Here is an 11,272-nt window from a genome sequence, read left to right on the forward strand (position 1 = left end):
CAGTGTATAAAGCGCTTTACTCTGTATCTAACTCATATTTTACCAAACCGAGGAGTGCTTGATGGAGCAGTGTCTCAAGAGATTGACTCTGTATCTAACCCGTATTGTAGAGAACCGACGAATGTTTGATGGAGCAGTGTATAAAGCGCTTTGCTCTGTATCTAACTCATATTATGCCAAAGCGAGGACTGTTTGATGGAGCAGTATATAAAGGGCTTCACTCTGTATCTAACCCGTACTGTATCAAACCGAGGAGTGTTTGATGGAGCAGTGTATGAGGAGCTTTACTCTGTAGCAAACACGTATTGTACCAAACTGAGGAGTGTTTGATGGAGCAGTATATAAAGAGCATTTCTCTGTATCTAACCCATATTTTAGCAAACCGTGGAGTTTTTGACGGAGCAGTGTATAAAGAGCTTTACACTGTATCTAACCCGTATTTTACCAAACCGAGGAGCGCTTGATGGAGCAGTGTATAAAGAGCTTTATTCTGTATCAAACCCGTATTGTCCCAAACCGAGTAGTGATTGTTGGAGCAGTGTATAAAGAGCTTTACTCTGTATCTAACCCACATTGTAGAGCACCGAGGAATTTTTGATGGAGCAGTTTATGAAGAGCTTTAATCTGTATTTAACCCATATTGTAACAAACCGAGGAATGTTAGATGGAGCAGTATATAAAGCATTTTAGTCTGTTTCTAACCCATATTGCACCTATCCGAGGAGGTTTTAATGGAGCAGTGTATAAAGAGCATTACTCTGTATCAAACACGTATTGTACCAAACCGAGGCATGTTTGATGGAGCAGTGCATATAGGGCGTTACTCTGTAGTTAAACCATATTGTACCAAACCGAGTAGTGTTTGGTGGAGCAGTGTATAAAGACTTTACTCTGTATCTAACCCACTCTCTAGAGAACCTATGAGTGTTTCATGGAGCAGTGTTTAAAGAGATTTATTCTGGATCTAACACATATTTTACCAAACCGAGGAGTGTTTGATGGAGCAGTGTATAAAGAGATTTATCCTGTATCTAACTCGTATTGTACCAAGAAATGGAATGTTTGATGGAGCAGTGTTTGAAGAGCTTTAATCTGTATCAAACCCGTATTGTACCAATCCGAGGAGTGTTTGATGGCGCAGTTTGTAAAGACATATATTCTGTATTATACTCATATTGTGGAGGCCACAGGATTGTTTGCTGGAGCAGTGTATAAAGAGTTTTACTCTGTATCTAACCAGTGTTGGAACAATTCGAGGAGTGTTTGATGGAGCAGCGTATATGGAGCCTTACTCTTTATCAATCCCGTGTCGTCCCCAACCAAAGAGTGTTGATGGAGCACTGTATAAAGAGCTTTACTCTGTACCAACCCCGTATTTTACCAAACCGTGGAGTGTTTGATGGAGCAGTGTATACAGATCTTTATCCTGTATGTAACCCGTATTGTACCAAACAGAGGCATGTTTGATGGAGCCGTGCATAAAGAGCTTTATTCTGAATCAAACACGTATTGTACCAAACAGAGAAATGTTTGATGGAGCCGTGTATAAAGAGATTTATTCTGCATCAAACCCGTATTGCCCCAAACCGAGTTGAGTTTGATGGAGCAGTGAATAAGGAGCTTTTCTCTGAATCTAACCCACAGTGTAGAGAACCGAGGAGTGTTTGATGGAGCAGTGTTTATAGAGCTTTACGCTGTATCAAAACCATATAGTACCAAACAGAGGAGTGTTTGATGGAGCAGTATATAAAGAGGTTTATTCTGTATCTAAACCGTATTTTACCAAACCGAGGACTGTTTGATGGAGCACTACATAATGAGCTTTATTCTGTATCTAACCCGTATTTTACCAAATCGAGGAGTGTTTGATGGAGCAGTGTATAAAGAGCTTTACTCTGAATCTAACTCATATTTTACCAAACCTTGGTGTGTTTGATGGAGAAGTGTATAAAGAGATTTACCCTGTATCTAACTCGTATTGTACCATGAAATGGAATGTTTGATGGAGCAGTGTATAAAGAGCTTTACTCTGTATCAAACACGTATTGTACCAAACAAGGAGCGTTTGCTGGAGCAGTGTATAAAGCGTGTTACTCTGTATTTAAACCGTATTGTACCGAACCGAGGACTGTTAAATGGAGCAGTGTTTAAAGAGCTTTACTCTGTATCAAGCCAGTATTGTACCAAACCGAGGAGTGTTTGGTGGTGCATTGTATGAAGCGTTTTATTCTGTATCTGACCTGTATTTTACCAAACCGAGGAGTATTTGATGGAGCAGTTTTTAAAGAGCTTTACACTGAATCTAAACCATATTGTACCAAACTGAGGAGTGTTAGATGGAGCAGTGTATAAAGTGTTTTCATCTGTATCTAAACCGTATTGTACCAAACCGAGGAGTATTAGATGGAGCAGTGTCTAAAGAGCTTTACTCTGTATCAATCCCGTATTTTACCAAACCAAGGAGCGTTTGATGGAGCAGTGTATAAAGAGCTTTACTGTGTACAAACCCCGTATTTTACCAAACCGAGGAGTTCTAGATGAAGCAGTGTATAAAGAGCTTTACTCTGTATCTAACCCACATTGTAGAGAGCCGAGGAGTGATTGATGGAGCAGTGTATAAAGCGCTTTACTCTGTATCTAACTCGTATTTTACCAAACCGAGGACTGTTTGATGGAGCAGTATATAAAGGGCTTCACTCTGTATCTACACCGTACTGTATCAAACCGAGGAGTGTTTGATGGAGCAGTGTATGACGATCTTTACTCTGTAGCAAACAGGCATTGTACCAAAGAGAGGAGTGTTTGATGGAGAAGTTTATAAAAACTTTAATCTGTATCTAACCAGTATTGTACCAGACCGAGGAATGTTTGATGGAGTTGTGTATGAAGATCTTTGCTCTATATCTAACCTATATTGTACGAAACCGAGTTGTGTTTGATGTAGAAGTATATAAAGAGCTTTTCACTGTATCGATCCCGAAATGTACCGAACCGAGGAGTGTTTGATGGAGCATTGTATAAAGAGATTTACTCTGTGTCAAACACGTATTGTACCAAAGAGAGGACTGTTTGATGGAGAAGTTTATAAAGAGCTTGACTCTGCATCTAACCCGTATTGCACCAAACCTAGGCGTGCTTGACGTAGCAGTGTATGAAGCGCTTTAATCTGCATCTAACGTGTATTGTTCCAAATGGAGGAGTGTTTGATGGAGCAGTGTATACAGCGTTGTACTCTGTGTCTAACCCGTATTGTACCAAAAAGAGGAGTGTTTGATGGAGCAGTGTATAAAGCGCTTTACTCAATATCTCTCCCGTAATGTAACAAACCGAGGAGTGTTTGATGGAGCAGTCTATACAGCGCTTTACTCTGTATCTAACCCACATTGTAGAGAACTGAGGAGTGTTTGATGGAGCAGTGTATAAAGATCTTTACTGTGTACAAACCCCGTATTTTACCAAACCGAGGAGTGCTTGATGGAGCAGTGTATAAAGCACTTTACTCTGTATCTAACTCATATTTTACCAAACTGAGGAGTGCTTGGTGGAGCAGTGTCTCAATAGATTGACTCTGTATCTAACCCGTATTGTAGAGAACCGACGAGTGTTTGATGGAGCAGTCTATAAAGCGCTTTACTCTGTATCTAACTCATATTTTACCAAACCGAGGACTGTTTGATGGAGCAGTATATAAAGGGCTTCACTCTGTATCTAACCCGTACTGTATCAAAACGAGGAGTGTTTGATGGAGTGGTGTATGAGGAGCATTACTCTGTAGCAAACACGTATTGTACCAAACCGAGGAGTGTTTGATGGAGCAGTATATAAAGAGCATTTCTCTGTATCTAACCCATATTTTAGCAATCCGTGGAGTGTTTGATGGAGCAGTGTATAAAGAGCTTTACTCTGTATCAACCCGTATTTTACCAAACCGAGGAGCGTTTGATGGAGCAGTGTATGAAGAGCTTTATTCTGTATCAAACCCGTATTGTCACAAACCGAGTATTGTTTGATGGAGCAGTGTATAAAGAGCTTTACTCTGTATCTAACCAACATTGTAGAGCACCGAGGAATTTTTGATGGAGCACTTTATAAAGAGCTTTAATCTGTATTTAACCCATATTGTAACAAACCGAGGAGTGTTAGGTGGAGCAGTATATCAAGCATTTTATTCTGTTTCTAACCCCTATTGCACCTATCCGAGGAGTCTTTAATGGAGCAGTGTATAAAGAGCTTTACTCTGTATCCAACCCGTATTGCACCAAGCCGAGGAGTTTTTGATGGAGCAGTGTAAGAAGAACTTTACTCTGTATCAAGCCGTTTTGGCAAACCTGAGGATTGTTTGATGGAGCAGTGTATCAAACCCGTATTTTACCAAATAGAAGTTTGTTTCATGAGCAGTGCACAAAGAGATTTACTCTGTATCGATCCCGTGTTGTAGAGAACTGAGCAGTGTTTGATGGAGCAGTTTAATAAGAGCCTCACTGTGTATCAAACCCGTATTGTCCCAAATCGAGGAGTGTTTGATGGAACAGTTTATCAAGAGCTTTAATATGCATATAACTCATATTTTAACAAACTGAGGAGTGTTTCATGGAGCAGTGCATAAAGCACTTTACTCTGTCTCAAGCATGTACTGTACCAAACCGAGGAGTGTATGAAGGAGCAGTGTATAAAGATCTTTATTCTGTATCTAACTCATATTTTACCAAACTGAGGAGAGATTGATGGAGCAGTGTAAAAACTGCTTTACCCTGTATCAAACACGTATTGTACCGAAGAAGGAGTGTTTAATGGAGCAGTGTATAAAGCACTTTACCCTGGATCTAACCCATATTGTACCAATCTGTGGAGTGTTTGATGGAGCAGTGTATAAAGAGCTTTACTCTGTATCTAAAACGTATTGTACCAAACCGAGGACTGTTTGATGGAGCAGTGTATTAAGTGCTTTACTCCGTATCTAACCCGTATTGTATCAAACCGTGGAGTGTTTGATGGAACAGTGTATAAAGAGCTTTACTCTGTATCTAACCTGTGTTGTACCAAACCGAGGAGAGTTTCATGGAGATGTGTATACAGCGCTTTACTCTATATCTAACCCATACGCTACCAAACTGAGGAGTGTTAGATTGAGCAGTGTATAAAGAGTTTACACTGTATCTAAAATGTATTGTATCAAGTCGAGGAGTTTTTGATGTAGTAGTTGATGAAGAGCATTACTCTGTATCAAACCCAATTTGAACCAAACCGAGGAGTGTTTGATGGAGCAGTGTAAAAGAGTTTTGCACTGCATAGATCCCCTATTGTACCAAACCGAGGAGTGTTTGTTGGGGCAGTGGAAACAGATCTTTATTCTGTTTCAAACCCGTATTGTACCAAACCGAGGAGCGTCTGATGGAGCAATGCATAATGAGCTTTGCTCTGTGTCTAACCCATTTTGGAACAAACGGAGGATTGTTTGATGGAGCAGTGTATAAAGCACTTTACTCTGTATCTAACCTGTATTGTATCAATCCTAGCAGTGTTTGATGGAGCAGTGTACAAAGAGCTTGATTCTGTATCAAACCCGTATTGTCACAAACCGAGGAGTGTTTGATGGACCATTGTAGAAAGTGCGTTACTCTCTATCTAACCGTATTGCACCAAACCAAGGATTGCTTGATGGAGCAGTGTATTAAGAGCTTTACTCTGTATCTAACCCGTATTGCACCAAACGGAGGAGTGTTTGATGGAGAAATGTACATAGCACTTTACTCTAAAACTAACCCGTACTCTACCAAACTGAGGAGTGTTTGATGGAGCAGTGTGTAAAGAGCTTTACTCTGTATCTAAACCGTATTGTATCAAACCGAGGAGTGTTTGATGGAGCAATGTACATAGCGTTTTACTATATATCTAACACGTATTGCACCAAACCGAGGATTGTTTGATGGAGCAGTTTATAAAGAGCTTTACTCTATATCTAACCGTATTGTACCAAACCGAGGAGTGTTTGATGGAGCAGTGTATAAAGAGCTTTTCTCAGTATCAAACCCGTATTGAACAGAAACCGAGGACTGTTTGATGGAACAGTGTTTAAAGAGCTTTACTCTGTATGAATCCATATTGTACCAAACCGAGGATTGTTTGATGGAGCAATGTATAAATAGCTTTAATCTCTATCTAACCCGTATTGTACCAAACCGAGGAATGTTTATGGAGCTGTGTTTAAAGAGCTTTACTCTATATCTAAACTGTACTGTACGAAACCGAGGAGTATTTGATGGAGCAGTGTATAAACAGCATTACTCTGTATCTAACCAGTATTAGAACAAACCGAGACGTGTTTGATGGAGCAGTGTATAAAAAGCTTTACTGTGTATCAAACCCGTACTGTGCCAAACCGAGTATTGTTTGATGGAACAGTGTACAAAAAGCTTTACTCTGTATCAAAGCCGTATTGTACCAAACCGAGGAGTGTTTGAAATAGATGTGTATAAAGAGCTTTTCTCTGAATCTAACACGTGCTGTACCAAACCGAGGAGTTTTTGATGGAGAATTGTATAAGGAGATTTACTTATTATCTAACACCTATTGTACCAAACCGAGGAATGTTTGATGGAGCTGTTTATAAAGAGCTTTACTCTGTATCAAACCCGTATTGTACCAAACCGAGGAGTGTTTGATGGAGCAGTGCATAAACAGATTTAATCTGTATCAAACACTTATTGTACCAATCCGAGGACTGTTTAATGGAGCAGTGTATGAAGTGCTTTACTCTGTATCAAACACTACCGTACCAAACAGAGGAATGTTCGATGGAGCAGTGTATAAAGAGCTTTACTCTTTCTCAACACAGTATTTTACCAAACGTCGGAGTGTTTGAAGGAGCAGTGTATAAAGAGCTTTACTCTGTATCTAACCCGTATTGTACCAGTCCGAGGAGTGTTTAATGGAGCAGTATATAAATTTTTTAAATCTATATCCAACCCGTATTGTACCAAACCGAGGAATGTTTGATGGAGTTGTGTATGAAGATCTTTGCTCTATATCTAACCTGTATTGTACGAAACCGAGTTGTGTTTGATGGAGCAGTTTATAAAGAGCTTTTCACTGCATCGATCCCGAAATGTACCAAACCGAGGAGTGTTTGATGGAGCATTGTATAAAGAGATTTACACTGTGTCAAACACGTATTGTACCAAAGAGAGGAGTGTTTGATGGAGCAGTTTATAAAGAGCTTTTTTCTGCATCTAACCCGTATTGTACCAAATCGAGGCATGTTTGATGTAGCAGTGTATAAAGTGCTTTAGTCTGCATCTAACCCGTATTGTTCCAAATGGAGGAGTGTTTGATGGAGCAGTGTATAAAGCGTTGTACTCTGTATCTAACCCGTATTGTACCAAACAGAGGAGTGTTTGATGGAGCAGTGGATGAAGCGCTTTACTCAATATCTCTCCTGTAATGCAACAAACCGAGGAGTGTTTGATGGAGCAGTGTATACAGTGCTTTATTCTGTATCTAACCCACATTGTAGAGTACCGAGGAGTGTTTGATGGAGCAGTGTATAAAGATCTTTACTCTGTATCTAACTCATATTTTACCAACCCGAGGAGTGTTTGATGGAACAGTTTATAAAGGGCTTTACTCTGTATCTAACCAGTATTGAACTAAACCTAGGAGTGTTTGATGGAGCAGTGTATAAAGAGAATTACTCTGTAGCAAAACCCGGATTGTAGCAAACCGTGGAGTTTTTGATGGAACAGTATATGAAATGCTTTAATCTGTATCTTACACGTATTGTACCAAACATGGAGTGTTTGATGCAGCAGTGTAAAAAGAACTTTGCTCTGTCTCTAGCCCGTATTGTACCAATCCGAGGAGTGTTTAATGGAGCAGTGTATAAAGAGCTTTACTCTGTATCTAACGCGTATTGTACCAAACCGAGGAGTGCTTGATGGAGCAGTGTATAAAGAGCTTTACTCTGTATCAAACCCGTATTGTCACAAACCGAGGAGTTTTTGATGGAGTAGTGTATAAAGCGCTTTACTCTCTTTCTAACCCTCATTGTACAATGGTGTGGAGATGGCGGTGTTGGACTGGAGTGGACAAATGTAAGAACTCACATAACACCAGGTTATAGTCCGACAGCTTTATTTGAAATTACAGGCTTTCGGAGCGCTGCTCCTTCTTCAGGTGAAGTGGAGAGATGCATAAAAACACACCTTATATAGTCAGTGAATAATGTCAGATGTTTACAGGTAATCTTTCTAACTGCCATTTATCACACCTCGGCAGAGAGATAATCACAGCAATCAAAGGTGTAAATGGTGTCCAAACAGGTCAGTCAGGAAAACATTACATCAAATAACAATGAGGTGGGGTCACAAGGGGTCAAATGTTGCAGATGCTGGGGTCTGTATGAAAAACAAACAAAAAAAAAAAATACATTTTTTTTGCTGGAAATCACATCTTCTTTGAGAAGCATACCGACAACTGGACAACCAGGAACACTACAGACAGTTACCCGCAGATCCGACCAAAGAACACACCTGCCAACTCAACAGCCTGATCAAGACCTTCGATCCAGGCATTCAAAGCATCCTACGCGCTCTCATCCCATGTACTCCCCGCGTGGGAGACGTCTACTGCCACCCAAAGATACACAAAGCCAACACACCCAGATGTCCTATCGTATCAGGCAACGGAACCCTGTGTGATAACCTCTCTGGCTTTGTCGAGGTCATCCTGAAACCCATCGTACAGGGAACTTCCAGCTTCTGTCGTGACACTACAGACTTCTTACAGAAACACAGCAGCCACGGACCAGACGAACCAGGAACACTCCTCGTCATGATGGACATTTCGGCACTCTATACCAGTATCCCCCATGATGACGGCATCACTGCGACAGCCTCAGTACTCAACACCAACAACAGCCAATCTCCAGACGTCATCCTACAACTCATCTGCTTCATCCTTGACCACAATGTCTTCAGCTTCGACAACCAGTTCTTTACCCAAACACACGGAACAGCCATGGGTAACAAATTCGCACCCCAATACGCCAAAATCCTCATGCACAAGTTCGAGCAAGACTTCTTTGCTGCACAGGACCTCCAACCAAAGCTATACACCAGATACATCGACGACATTTTCTTCCTATGGACCCACGGCGAAGAATCACTGAAAAGACTACACGATAACATCAACAATTCCATCCCACCATCAAACTCACCATGGACTACTTTTCAGAACCGGTTTCATTCTAGGACACACGAATCTCCATCAAAGACGGACACCTCAGCACTCCACTCTACCGCAAGGCCACGGACTACCTCACGATGCTCCACTTCTCCAGCTTCCACCCTAACCATGTTAAAGAAGCCATTCCCTATTGGCAAGCCCTGCGAATACACAAGATCTGCTCAGACGAGGAGGAACGCAATGTACACGTACAGACGCTGAAAGACGCCCTCGTAAGAACGGGATATGATGCTCGACTCGTCAATCGACAGTTCCGACGGGCCACAGCAAAAAATCGCATAGACCTCCTCAGAAGACAAAAATGGGACACAACCAACAGAGTAACCTTCGTCGTCCAGTACTTCCCCGGAGCAGAAAAACTACGCCATGTTCTTCGCAGCCTTCAACATTTCATCGATGACGATGAACACCTCGCTAATGCCATCCCCACACCTCCACTACATGCCTTCAAACAGCCGCCTAACCTCAAACAGACCATCATTTGCAGCAAATTACTCAGCTTTCAGGAGAACAGCGACCACGACACTACACAACACTGGCACGGCAACCTCTGCAAGACATGCCAGATCATCAACACAGAAACCATCATCACACGTGAGGACACCACCCACCAGGTACATGGTACAATCTCATGTGACTCGGCCAAAGTTGTCTACCTCATACTTTGCAGGAAAGGATGCCCTGGAGCATGGTACATTGGCGAGACCATGCAGACACTGCGACAACGGATGAACGGACACCACGAAACAATCACCAGGCAGGAGTGTTCCCTCCCAGTCGGGGAACACTTCAGCAGTCAACGACATTCAGCCTCCGATCTTGGGGTAAGCATTCTCCAAGGCGGCCTTCGAGACACACGACAACGCAAATTCAGCGAGCAGAAATTGATAGCCAAGTTCCGCACCCATGAGGACGGCCTGAACCGGGATCTTGGATTCATGTCACGCTACATGTAACCCCACCTGACTTAGTGTCATCCAGACTCGTGTCGTCGTTGGCTTGTTCTCTCCACACAGGTGCGGCCGAACCTGCTGTGATTTCCAGCAAAAGAAATGTTTTTGCCTGTTTATTTGTTTTTCATACATACCCAAGCATCTGCAACATTTGACCACTTGTGACCCCACCTCATTGTTCTTTGATATAAGAACATAAGAACATAAGAAATAGGAGCAGGAGTAGGCCAATCGGCCGCTCGAGCATGCTCCACCATTCAATAAGATCATGGCTGATTTGATTCTAACCGCCAATCTACTAACCCAGAACCATCTCCTGAATCTAACAGAGTTAGACACACGAAATAGGAGCAGGATCAGGCTACACGGCCCCTGGGCCCGCTCCGTTACCCACAGGGCCACGTCCGATCCGAACCTAGACTCATGTCCAAATTCCTGCCCGCTCCCAGTAACCCTTAATTCCGTTTACTTCTAGGAAACTATCTATTTCTGTTTTAAATTTATGTAATGATGTTGCTTCTACAGCTTTTTGGGGCAGCATATTCCATGGACCTCCACCCTCTGAGTGAAGTAGTTCCCCCTCATCTCAGTTTTGAAAGAGCAGCCCCTTATTCTAAGACTCTGCCCCCGAGTTCTAGTTTCACCCATCATCGGGAACATCCGCCCCGCATCCACCCGATCCAACCCCTTCACAATCTTATATGTTTCAATAAGATCGCCTCTCATTCTTCTGAACTCCAATGAGTAGAGTCCCAATCTACTCAACCTCTCCTCATATGTCCATCCCCTCATCCCCGGGATTAACCGAGTGAACCTTCTTTGTACTGAATCGAGAGCAAGTATGTCTTTTCTTAAGTATGGACACCAATGACTGTATGCAGTATTCCAGGTGCGGTCTCACCAATACCTTGTACAACAGAAGCAATACCTCCCTATTTTTATATTCTATCCCCCTAGCAATGAAAGCCAACATTCCATTGGCCTTCTTAATCATTTGCTGCACCTGCATAATATACTATTGAGTTTCGTGCACCAGGACCACCAGATCCCTTTGTGCTTCAGTACTTTCCAGTTTC

The 11,272-nt window shown here is 42.1% G+C and overlaps 1 pseudogene; it reads left to right on the forward strand.

Moving 5' to 3' along the window:
• Positions 1-8,996: 8,996 nt before the first annotated feature.
• Positions 8,997-10,199, forward strand: LOC147087487 (uncharacterized; annotated as a pseudogene).
• Positions 10,200-11,272: the final 1,073 nt, after the last annotated feature.

Source organism: Somniosus microcephalus, unplaced genomic scaffold (assembly GCF_052327205.1).
Source record: "Somniosus microcephalus isolate GS21.2 unplaced genomic scaffold, FLI_Smic_1.0 unresolved_chr5, whole genome shotgun sequence".
NCBI lineage: Eukaryota > Metazoa > Chordata > Chondrichthyes > Squaliformes > Somniosidae > Somniosus > Somniosus microcephalus.